The 13,350-nt window shown below is 38.1% G+C and overlaps 2 long non-coding RNA genes across 2 annotated transcripts; one reads left to right on the top strand and one right to left on the bottom strand.

Annotated features, from left to right (window-relative positions):
* Positions 1–229: 229 nt before the first annotated feature.
* Positions 230–4,054, bottom strand: LOC133320624 (uncharacterized). The gene is made up of 6 exons (XR_009753861.1): positions 3,692–4,054; positions 2,801–2,913; positions 1,859–2,044; positions 1,458–1,784; positions 1,290–1,369; positions 230–961 (listed from the first exon to the last, which is right to left on the bottom strand). It is a non-coding gene; the product is annotated as an uncharacterized LOC133320624 (long non-coding RNA).
* LOC133320625 (uncharacterized) lies at positions 3,315–3,844 on the top strand. Its single transcript, XR_009753862.1, has 2 exons — positions 3,315–3,390; positions 3,785–3,844. It is a non-coding gene; the product is annotated as an uncharacterized LOC133320625 (long non-coding RNA).
* Positions 4,055–13,350: the final 9,296 nt, after the last annotated feature.

Below are 13,350 nucleotides of genomic sequence, written 5' to 3'. Positions count from 1 at the left end.
CGAGTCTTACGCTGACACCTTAAAAAATCCATTAAATTTTCCATCATTAAACAAACATCTGAATAGTCAAGAAGTAATCCAAGCCATACTTTCAAACTCTGAAGCGATGACTCTACTAACTGAATCTATTGTAAAAGTTATTACTTTAAATAAAACTCAAAATATTAGTATAAGTTCACAATTTATTAGCTCAGCTATTAAAGAAACCATTCAGAATAAAATAGCAAATCGTCACATTCAACCATCGAATCTTAAATATCGTACAGTGGAACGCTCAAAGTCTGTTAAGTGACAGACTTGAGTTCCAAAATTTTTTATACCAAAATAATATACATGTTGCTCTTATTTCAGAAACTTGGCTCAAGCCAAGCATTCAATTTAATATACGTGGTTATACCATTATTAGGAATGACTGCGGTAATGACCATAACGGCGTAGCAATATTAATTAAAAATGGTATAAATTTCTCTAAGCTCGATACTTTTTACGATGATTCGTTACAAAATGTAGTAATTGTTATTAAACTAAAACGTAAATCCATTTCTTTGGTTAGTTTTTATAGTCCTGGTAATAGTTTTCCTGGTTTTGAAAAGGCGAAGTTAGATCGTTTATTGTACACTATTCCGAAACCGTTAATAATTGCAGGCGATTTTAATGCCCATCATACTTTCTGGGGTTGTAGTCGTATAGATTCTCGGGGCAGAGCTATTATGGATTCCATGGATGGCAATGACTTAATACTTTAAATAATGGTCAACCGACAACTATAGGCTCTCATATTTGGAAACCGAACAGTCTAGATTTAACTATGGTATCTTCTTCTTTGTTTCTTTCTTGTGAATGGCAAGTTCATCAGGAATCTTTAGGCAGTTATCATCTGCCCACTATCACAAGATTTACTCTCGTAAGAGACGAACATGAACCCTCTATTTCCTCGAACAACATTCCTTTTCACAGCAACCTGAAATTAGTAAATGGGATAATTATGAACAAATTGTTAATGAAATGTTAATGAACTTTGAGATTGACAACTGTGATCTGCTCGATTCATACAGAAAGTTTTGTGCAATTATTCTATCGGCAATCGAATTTTCTGGACCTAGCTTAAACCATAATACAACTGATAGTAGTAATAACCGTCCTAGAAAGAGGCGTCAAGTACCTCGGTGGAATGCCAAATGTTCAAAAGTAGTAGAAGACTGCAAGAACGCGTACATTAATTTCAAAACTAGTCTTAATAGTCAAAATTACATTATTTTCAAGCGTGCACAAGCCTTCAAAAAACGTACTCTAAAAGAAGAACGTCGCAAAAGTTGGTCTGAATTCTGCTCCTCAATAAATCGTTTGACATCAATAAGTCGCATTTGGGCTAAAATGAGAAAATTCAAAAAAGCTTTTCAAGTTTTAATCTATTTTCTGACCTCAATTGGGTTCAGACATTTTATATAAATACACACCTGATACTGTTTCACAACAGATAAGTATAGATAATGTTCTTGGAGTAAATAATGATAATTCATACATGATTGGTCGTTTTACTTTACAAGAGTTAAAGTCTGCATTAGCTTCTAGAACAGATTCCTCATGTGGCCTGGATTGGCTTTCCTATAGAATGTTTAAACTTTAAATGTTCAAAATCTATCTATTTTCCTAAGGTTGTTAAATAGTCTATGGTCGTCTTCTATTATCCCAGAGGATTGGAAAACTGATTGTCTGGTACCAATATTAAAACCTGGCAAAGGCTCAAATTTGGCTGATTCTTATCGTCCCATTACGCTTAGTTCCTGCGTTGGAAAAATTTTCGAACAATTAATAAAACAGAGACTAATTTTTCACATAGAAAGTAATAATCTTTTACCTCACAATCAGTTCGGCTTTCGTTGTGGTCGTTCTGCTTGTGAGAGTTTACGTCATCTCTGTCTGGATATCCACGATGCTCGTTCCGAGAATAAAGTATTAGTTGGAGTTTTTTTAGACATTGTAGGGGCATTCAATAATGTAAATCTGGAAAAACTATCCTCAATTTTATTATCACTACAGGTACCTGGAAAAGTGTAAATTGGATTTTTAATTTTTTGAACTACAGAAAAGTGTTTGTTAAGGTTAACAATCGGTTATTTGGTCCAAGGTATTCTTGTAGGGTGTATCACAGGGTGGTGTATTGAGCCCTCTACTCTTTATCCTATTCATACATCAGCTAAATTCAATACTGGGGAGTGAAGTTTCTAATCTGCAGTTTGCAGATGATTTAGTTGTTTATTGTTCTGATACTAGTCTGTTACATGTACAATCAGTCCTCAACGTTGCACTCCAGAAACTAAAGAACTATTTTGATAGCCTTGGGCTAGAGGTCAGCATTGACAAAAGTAAAGTTGTTGTCTTCTCAAAAAAGGCTATTAGAAATAGGAATGTCAATATTTTGTTCAATAATAATGTAATGTCTGTAGATAGGTCTGTAAAGTTTTTAGGTGTTATTTTTTCAAACAATTCTAGATGGAATAAGTATGCTGAAATCCTAGAAGCTCGTGCTTTAAATGCTTGTAATGTTTTAAAATCTTTGACAGGCACATATTGGGGTGCTGATCCAAGGATTTTATTAACATTGTATAAATCGTTAGTGAGGAGTCATTTTGAATATGCTTACTTTTGTTTTGCAGGAGTAGGTACTATAGTGGATAAATTAGAAAAGATACAAAACAAATGTTTGCGTATTATAATGGTGCGATGCGAACTACTCCCATAGTGTCAATGCAGGTGGAATGTAATATACCTCCATTGGCACTTAGGTTTAAATACTTACAATCAAAATTTTTTGCAAGGTTGCTCTCCATTAGTAATCATCCACTTCTTGTTAACTGAGGCACACTATTAACAGGACTGCCAATATTAATTCTTATCTGTTGCAAGGTTTCTCTGAAACAGAACAAATTTTTAATGAACACAACATTTTTTCCAGCATAGTATGGCCTTGTTACTCTGGGTCATATAAATCTAAATTTATTCAGATTAAAATTGTAGTTAAAATTTTTTAAAAGTATAAGGAAGACATTTATAGGGAACTTGATAGGTGGCAGGGATATCATCAGATATACACAGATGGGTCTAGGAATAATGAAGCAGTCTCTATAGCTGTCTATGATAGTCAGGTCAAAAGTGGATTTGGGCATAGGCTGAATCCACTCACAAGCATATACTCAGCTGAATTCAAATACAGACTCACCAAAAGTGGATTAATAACGGACAGTTTAAGCTTATTAATGGCATTACAAAATCCACAATTAAATTCAAAAACTAACTATATTATATATAAATTAAGGGAGTTGTATCACTTGCTGTCACAAAACAAGCAAATAGTCCTCTTCTGGACACCAGCCCACATTGGTGTGAATGGTAATGAGCAAGCAGATTATTTAGCAAAATTTATTACAAACCCGGCCCACAATCAATTAAGTAATAGCTTTTAAAATTTCCCAATTCCTTCTTCAGACGCTCTATCTCTTTTCAAACTCACATTACAGGAAGAATTTTATAACTTATGGCATCAGGTCGTAAAGGTAAAAGGAAAATGGCTAGCTACAATAAAGAAAAAGATCTCTTCCCCTGGTTTACCCGGGGTAACAACTATATCAATAGAAAGTATTATACCACAATCTGTCGTTTGCGTCTAGGACATTGTAGTTTTGGTGCTCACCTTTTTAGGATCGGTGTTTTTGACTCTTCAACTTGTACATATTGCAATAGTGCTGATGGAACCCTTGAACATATATTTTTTGATTGTCCACAGTTTAGTATTCAAAGGATGGTCCTTGTAGATCAACTTTTAAGTATTTTTAAAACTGCTGAAGATATCCCGCGCTCCCTTCAGCAAATATTAAGCAGTCAAGAATGCTTCTCGGCAGTTTATGGCTTTATTGTTTCTACTATAAATGAAATCTAATTGTTATTTGTACATATGTATATAATACTAATTTGTTTGTTTTGTTTGAGATATTTGTTTTTCAGCTATTTCAGCTATTTTCAGGATTTGATCGTTAAGTATATTGATCTTGACAAATGAAATGTACCAAAAATGACATTACAAGGATTTGACATGGAAAAAGACGGAATGTGATAAATACAATAATTTGACAAAAAAAAATATTTTAAAAGAATAACATGGCTTCGGCCTAATTTAAAAAAACATGATTCATTAAAAAAAATAAGAATAAGACATGGCTTCGGCCTAATATAAAAAAACATGATTCATTTAAAAAAAAAAAATAAGAAGAAGACATGGCTTCGGCCTAATATCAAAAAAAACATGAGTCAATTTTAAAAAAAAATAAGAATAGCATGCTCCGGCCTAATTTAAAAAAACATGATTCAATAAAAAAAAAATAAGAATAAGACATGGCCCGGCCTGATATAAAAAATATTTTAAGACCAAAATACAAAAGAACATGGCTGTATGGGGATTTGTTCTCTTATGCCTGTTTGAATGGACGAATTTAACCAAAAACAAAAGATTATGGTAAGCTGTTGTTTCTACTGCAACGGATACCGAGAAATTGCCCAAAGGGCTACTAATACGATTCGCGTTATTGTAAAATGGTATTTAATATAATTACCATTATTCCAAATGACCCAATATCCTTAATAGTTATAAATATAAAATTAAAAGCTAGTGAAAACAACTAAATAAAAAATTCGTTACGTCTTCACAAAATTGGGACGATGTCTTATAGTCTGGTAGCATGTTGTATAAAGAATTCAATTATAGTTTATTTGTAGATTAATACTGTAATGTAAAAACCGCTCTTATTATTGTTTAGTTATTTTAATATAGACTGGACTTTAATCTAAACGAAGAAATTAATTAATTTATTTTTTTCGACATTCTGGAAATTGATTTAAATTGATTGAATAAGAATTTAAATTAAATCAATTAATTGGCTGGGGATAGACTTAAAATGTGCCGAGTTGTGAATAGCAGAGACCACAAATACACAAAATACATAACGGATTTGTATACAGGTTGCATGTGTTGGGTCTCTAAAAAGCTGTTTTTTTTTTTAAATATATTCATAAAGTTACATCTTCGGGATCCAGGCTCTATGGAACTGAGAAAAAAAAAATCATTTTCCTGTATGTGAAAACCATTATTATAACAACAGAAGTAGATGAATGGTCCGAGTTTTTATTTATGTATATGGTTTATACAAATAAGATTATTTATTCCTCGTTTCTCCACACATTCTAAAACCAATTTCATTTTCTTCTTCTTCTTAAAGTTTTGCTGGTTAATAAATGATTATGAAAGATAAGACATTTTGGTGTCTGTTGTTCATATTAAATATCAGAATCCCTCAATCTGCACTTGGTAAATAAATATTACAATTTTCGGAAACAATTACAATATAAAACCATATTATTTTTAAATAATATTTTTTCTCAATAATAAATTACTATTCTCTATGGAACATTTCCAAGGGCAAGGACGTAATTCGATTACAAATTAGCTCATCGACATGTCGTTGTTAAACGTGTCGAGTTGCAAATAGCGACAATCTTTACTAATATTTTAATAATGTAGTTATTGATTTTAGCTTTCCAATAACAGTAACTTTATAATACACGCTAAATTTATTCACGGCAGTGATCAAAGTACTTTACGAAATAATTTAGAAACTGTAAATATAAACGGACACATTTTAAATATCTTAAGAGCTGGTGGAGTACGTACGTGACTGAGTATTTACATTAGGGGGATCATTATAGATAATGTATCTTTAAATTAAATCAAATCAAATGGTAGATAATTATTGACGGTTATTTAATAATCGTGAACTTTTACTTACTTTCAAAAGAAAAACCATTTGGGTTTTTTGCGATATATGCCCTTCGTAATGAGACTTTACAGCAATTTAAAAATAAAGAAGTTAAATTCTGAGCTGTAATTAGTATGTTTGTTGATATATTTTATTATCGCCGTTCTCAAGTTTAAATCAGTCGGGCTGTGGTTGTTTTGTTTATGGCAGCTGAATAATTAACTGTAGGAATATGAGAGGGTAGGAGAGAATCAATGTAGGAATATGAGAGGGCTAGGAGGAGACTCAAACGACATTTATAAAGCAGTTGTCAGAGGACATCAGGCTCTTTTTCTTCGTAACGAGCAGTTGGTGGATAGTTTAGTCGTTTAGTAGAATTTAGAAGTGTGTTTAAATTCTTTCGATTGTGTCCATATTCGGATTAATTTAACGATTAGTGGAAACAAGATAGTTGAAAGTTATTCTTTAGAATTGTTTTATTTTTGTGTAAATTTCATAAAGTAGCGGTGGAATTGTATCGAATTGTTATTTTAAAAAGTCACTTACCTTGTTTCTAAGAATACTATATATAATATGGTGGGTAGTTTGATATTAATCAAATCATTATTACCTGGTTCTGGATTACTGTAATTTGGTATAGTTAATTAATAGTGTCATCATTATTTGCGTCTTTCTTACGTAAATGTATTAGTAACTTATTTCTTCTCTTGGTATAGAAATATATAAATAAATAAAATATTAAATGCTGTGGGGGGGAGTTATACTAAATGGGGACACATGAGTGCAGCATGCAGAGAAACGGCCTAAACCTGACATTAATAAAACTAAGCCACGAAACTTGCCTCTGCATCAATCCTCAAGGAACGAATTCGTTTCAATTAAATTCATAGCGTTAACTTCTGTAAGAAAGCGGTCATAGTGAACCGAACGTTTGCTTACAGGACGACGACTCCTGCGAAGTAATCAATACCAAAAATTAAGTAACCGAGTACGTGTTTGAATACTCCGGTAGGTACTAGGCACCGAGTATTAAGCAGAGACGAAGTGTCTTACATTCGCATTGCAAAATTCACACCGAATCATTCGGGCCATTAAATACCGAATAATATCTATCCGATTGACGGTAGATTGGGATCTTCATTCTATTACACGTCACGTCATAAAATTAGGTGTTATGTCGGTTGTAGGTAGTAACCATATTAATCCACTTTTGTTTGTATGAAAATACAATCGAATCACCGAGCGGTAAGACAGAGTCGTCAAGGACAGACATTTCTGATTTTTAAGTAATGGTTATGAAAAATTGTAACTGGTGCTTCATAGTAATAATATCAGACTATGGGCTGTGTCCAATGACTAAAAAACTGTGTGATCATCGTGGGTATGTATGGGGTATGTAAGTAATCATACATAATACATTTTCTTTATATAAAGATCGAGAATTTAATCTACCAGATTTGTGCGAAGGTTTCAGAACCACCGTAGTGTACATCGGATGTCGTAGATGACTTGACGAATGATACAATATGAACCCAAGCATACTAACGACAATTAATTAATTAGACATTTTGTACAATATATATTTACTTATTGAAGTGGTAATTGGATGTAAAAATTTGTTATATAGAGAAAAGCGATTTGTCTGAAAAATGAATTGTAAAATTAAACCTGTTTGTACGCTAATGAACGCCAAAGTCAAGCAAAAAGAAAAAAAAGCGGCCTGCAGTATTCACTTTTCTCAAATGATTTCGGCTCATTTCGACCTATAAGTACATTTCTCATGTAAACTTGACGCCTATATTTCTGGTAAGCAAGAAAAAACTCGCTCAAGCATTACAACTAGACAAGTTCATAGTTTTGTTAATTTTTTTCATCACGAAGGACCATCATCACAACTGTAAGGCGCTTATAGTTTATAAAGAAGGTTCAAAATGTGAAAACAATGTGCGTTTGTGAATAACTCAGGGAAAAAAAACTAAATATTTGAATGTTCTGTAACTTTTCAAGGTAATCTAAAATATACACGTGTAGCTCGTATCATAACTTCAGAGAGGGGCTCTCAGAAAATCGTTGATGCACGAGTGTTAGAGAAGTAGATCATACTGGAAAAAAAAAGAGAAAAAAGGAGGTTTTCATAAAAATAAATGAGATGCCATCGATCACAAAAGGTAAAAAAAAACAAGTCCCGCAAACACTGTTCTTTTATTGTAAAATTTTGGATGATGTACGTAATACCAAGCGGTTGACTTTTCGGTCCCCTCTTAGGGGCCTTTGTCTTAATTATAACGTTATAACTATTTAACCATAGCTCATAGGGACCACATTAAAATTAAAAATATTTTATGTTTAAATAAATAGATTGACTTGGCATAGCATGAAAAACGCAATGCCATGGAAAAACAAATTTTTTACAGCAAAGCAAGTCTCGCAACTCAGGCAAACTCGCAATTCCCGAGGCAGTAAGCAATCTGATTACAAAACTATGTAGGGTTGTGAGGTACCTGTGTTGTAGTGATATGAATTATATTTGTAATAAAAAAAATGTAGGTAATTATTAAGTATTATCAAATTACAACTAACTTAAAGGCGATTTAACAAAAAATCATTCAAAACTAATAAGAATTACTTCAGAGGTTCTATTCTCGACTTGCAACACATCTGTAGTCCATAAGTCTATGTATATCTTTCATGATTTTTTCGGGTTAAACTATTCGGTATCTTTCAGTCAATTTCAGGTATATTTAACTCTGTGAAGTCCCTTGCCTTTCTAGTGAAAAACTAGGGATTCGAAAGTCTTCGTTATCTTAGGGATACGCTTCCAGTTGTGAGAAAAATATTGACAGGACTGAACAATGCAACAAGCTCATACGATCCATGTCAATATCATAAATACATTTTTTATCGTCAATGTATTTGTTTTTTTTAATAGAAGTTTTCAAAAGATACGATAAAATATGATATAATAGTAAGTAGATTAACAAAATTATTATACCTTTTCGTAACACAAAACAACAATTAAATGTATAAAGAGCAGGAACAAAACAGAATTAAAAAAATATATGTTATGTTATTCTAAATAAATAAAATCAGAAAAATAATAATACTTATATTAATTATGTTCATCAAAGCGATATTGATTTTTCGGTAGTTTCAGGCGGAATCAGCAAAAAGGAGTTTCCCAATTAGTAGTTAAGAAAGTGGCGATCGATAGACTTCACATAAAGGGATTAGTCTAAAAAATAATATGTGATTCCAGCTTTGCAGTTTAAAAAGCTTTTTTTATTTTTTCGCTCCAGTCTATCTCACTAAGGAGACATCGATCTTGGGTTGATTTTCCATTCGCTTGAAAAACCCGCTATCGGGGAAGATGAGTTTTCTTAAAATTTTCTGTGACCTTAGTCAGGGGACCATGCGTTTCCCCGGTAAGATATGGTACAGCTCCGTGTTGCTCGAACTAAGCATATAATGTGTGTGTGTCTCGCACAACTCCCTAAGCTACATTGTCTCGTAACCCCACATCGTCGTACATTGTGTTCAGAACTCGCTTCACCCCGACCGTAAATGGCACTTACATGGTGTGACTTCATGTTTGTTATGTCCGCTAGTCCATCATGTGGGACATTCTCCGATGGAGTGTGTGACACCAAGTGAAACTTGACAAGCGTGTCTTGTGGGCTTAAGGGTGGGTGGGACAGAATCTGTGTATGTCGTTGTGATCATCAATCCACTTATACGTACAAACCATTGTTTGACTTTTTTGCTCTTCTGAGTCATCAGTATCCGTTTGAAGTGAACACCTAATGCTTTTAACGCGCTCTGTGTTAACACCATTTCCCCTCAAAATGAACAACTATGATGACTTGTGTTTTCACCTCGCACCTTGAAGAAAATGTCGCGACAACACATATCATGGACGAATGTTATTTATTAGAGCAGAACTCCCCGGCACACTCCCGCTATTTGTCGATACAACGTCAAGATAGTTCTAGCGCGCGGGAGGCCCGATGATTGCACACCAATCTGTAAGGCACACAATGCGCCCGAGAGGGTACGAGAATACTACGAAAACAAGAGAACATAACGATAAGTATATTCACATATGTATTGTCCAGTGGCGAAGAAATATAAATTATGGACCAAACTGAAACCACACGCTTGGTACAAATTGCCCTTTATGCCAGGTGATATCGCTTTTAAGAAGCTTTTCATGCGATGCTTCAACGTATAAATGAATATAATTTTGTTTGAAATCAAACGACCCCATTCCCCGCCACACGATTTCTAATACCACAAGAATTCGAACGTATAATAGCTGCAAATTGACCAAGACTGGCACATCCTTATTAGTTGTAATTTGTTTTGGAGCTATGATTACTTAGAACTTTGTAAACAATATATAGATAAAAATCCTTAAAATTTTTAAAGACATTAGTTTAGTAAGTCTTTAAAGATTTTAAAACGATCATTTATTTATAGAAAGGAGCAATGTGAAGTCTCGGTGGTAAAAGAATTTGGAGTTTGTCTGCGGTCTAGTAACCCTTTTTTGAGTTAATTTACGGGAAGTCCTTTTCGTCATGAATACTTGAGACAATTTTTTTTCGCAAGCCCTCATTACTGCAATGCCTCGTGAGCAGATGCTTTTCAAGGGAGAATATTTTCTCTCTAATTTCTTATTTATGAATATGGAAGTTGAGACGAAATGCCTCTTATTATGAAAAATCAAATATCTCCACATTCTATTAAAAAAAAGTAAGTAGTTTAAATTATAAAATAAAGTACTAAGTCAAAATTTCAAAAAACGGTTTATTTACGTTTTAAACAAACTCACCAGCACAAATAAAGAAGTAAACTAATTTATATAAGGTGGCCACCGGACGGTTCCAGGAAAACTACGAAACGATCTTATATGAATTTATAATAAAAATTCCATATTAAAACTTATAACCTAACCTTTTTTTTTTTTTTTTGTGGAGACAATCCTCTTACAGATGCTCAATGCCTGCTCGACAGGTGAGTCTTTGTGTGGGGGTCGCACAGGCTGATGGGATTGGCACTGGGAATACACACTTAACACAACTGCCCCGGCTTCCCTTCCTGCCTCGGGATTTAGGGTGATTGGGACCTGCTGTAGAATTCACCAATTCACCCCGGGCCGCCCGGCTACTGTGCCGGCTACCGCGCCGATGGGGACTACCCGGGAAGCCGAGATAATCCCCAAAAGTGGTGAACAGGTGCAATGCCTGCGGGTCGTGCAATTTGACGCAGGCTGAGGTCGAAAAAACGCAAGGTCGTCGAAGAAAGCGTTACGGGTTTAACACCCGTCTCCTCCGACCACGTAACGTCTACGCCGGTGGAGCGGCTAGAGCATTTTACTCCCGCTCCCTCTCCGCGGCCCTTCGCCGAATCTGCTCGGCGAAAGGCAAGAGGCAGCCTCCCAAGCCCTCATCGCTACCAACATGGCTCGACCAAAACTTGGGCAAAAGCGAGAGAAATCCTCCCGCCGAGCGCCGAAGTGAGTCACGGCGATCATTTTTGCCAAGCCGGCCGGACCATCCATCGGGTGGTCGGGCAGTCGCGGGATCGCCGAGTGGTGACACTGATGGCGTTTTTGCATTCTGGGCGACCAGGGCAGGTAGTGGCTCGACCCGGAAAAACAACCATGTTCCTGTTAGAATCTGCACCAAGGCGGAAGGTGAGGTGCCCCGATGGTGCCTCACCACTCCTATAACACCGGACGAAGACGAGTGTTTCGGCCACTCAGTTCCCCCCCGGGGAGTCGCGGTACACACGCGCCATGTCGGTCGGCCGCAGAGTCCCCCCCCTGACCTGGACGACTTAGCGAGCAGGCCGCAAAAGGGTTGGCAAGTGCCTCCTTCAACGGTTGTGTAGAGCTCAATCCGCGCTTCGGTTCGGGCCTGCTCTATGTCTTCGAAAGCAGGCTTCACCCCGCTGCCTCGCCTCGACTCTGTGCCGATACACCTCCGCAAAGCACAAGTGCATCGATGTCAAAAGGAGGAGTGGCCGCTAGTACGCAGGCCGCCCCGTGGCTAACCGTGCAATATGCCCGCACGGCTCTGGTTGCGATTATCCTTTGCGGCATCGCAAAAGGGCTTGCGTGCAGGGGTGAGGCACTCAGCCCACACCGGTGCTCCGTATAGTGCCATCGACCTATCACCCCGTGAAAAACAACCGACCGGCCACTTGGCCCAGGGCCTCCCACGTTGGGGAGGAGCGCCGAGGCGGCTGCGGCTGGCGCACAGCCGTGGAGCGAGGAAATTTAACCATGGCGCCTTGAAAATATGAGTGTAAGACTCTTGCCATGACATTGACCGTGTCGTAAAGCGTCCAAAGTAAGGCCGAGGTACTTCCATGCACCTGACGGAATTTGGACCCTCTACCATCACTTTAAGCTCCAGACGGGCTCTGCGGCGAGGGGCATGGAAGGGAGATGGCCCTCGTCTTATTTAGGCCACTTCCAGGACCAGGAGGCGGATGCGCCGAAATTATCAGGGAGTGCCGAAGACGCAAGGTGTTACCGCTTCGTCCCCCAAATATTTCGCTGCCGCCACGACCATCGTGTCATCGCAAAGCAGAGACCATCCTGCGCGGCGGCATCACTCCCCGCAGAATTCCAATTGTATCCCAGGTTCCATAAAGAGGCCTAATACGGAACCTTGGGGTACTCCTGCCGCCAATCTCACTACTCGACCGGCCCTCCGCGCTCTCATAGACAATCATCCTGTCCTGCAGGTAGTTCCCCGACAATGGCGCGGCGAAGGTACGAAGGCACTCGGTGATACTTGAGTGCCTCCGTGATACACTCGTGAGGGATGGTGTGAACGCGTTCGCGATGTCCAGGGACACCGCGATCACCACCTCCCTTCTATCGATAGCCCCCTCAGTCCACCTTTTGAGGTGCTTCACCGCGTCGATCGTGGACCGTCCAGTACGGAAACCGTACTGGCATTCCGCCAGATCTGGCCCACTGCTTTCTAGATGCTGAATGATGCGGGAGGCGAGGATCTTCTCGAAAGTCTTCCCCGCCTCATCCAGCAACACCACTGGCGTAGCCCTCTGGGGCATCCGCCGGACGGTTCTCCTTACGGAGTAGACAGAGCCGCCCTACTCTCCATCGCCTGGGGAAGTGGGCCGCCGCAATGCAGGTGTTGAGCACTGCGCGGTACCGGGTCCTCCAGGGGCCTAAGGCGATAGCCAATACCTTGGATGGGCCCCATCCGGCCCCGGCGCCTTGCGTTTGCACCGGAGCCTCAAACGGATCGTGCTGAATTCAGCATCTTGAGCGAGATCTGCGGTAGTCATGCGCGGAGATGCGAACGGTCCAGGATCAGGGAACAAGTCCCAAGTACCTCCGCAGCAACCAGGCTCCATACAGGAGGTAGGAGAAGCTGGAGATAGAGAATTTCCCCCTAATCGTCCTGTAGGGCTACCCCAGGGGTCATTATGAGTATGCCCAGGAAACTGATCCCAGCATCCTCTTTGGCCTTGCGAATGGCCGTCCGCATGCCTTGTTGGCATCCTGGTA

This window comes from Danaus plexippus, unplaced genomic scaffold, assembly GCF_018135715.1.
Source record: "Danaus plexippus unplaced genomic scaffold, MEX_DaPlex mxdp_39, whole genome shotgun sequence".
Taxonomy (NCBI): Eukaryota; Metazoa; Arthropoda; class Insecta; order Lepidoptera; family Nymphalidae; genus Danaus; species Danaus plexippus.
The sequence above is the reverse complement of the archived record's forward strand: the minus strand, read 5'-3'. Positions and strand labels throughout refer to the sequence as shown.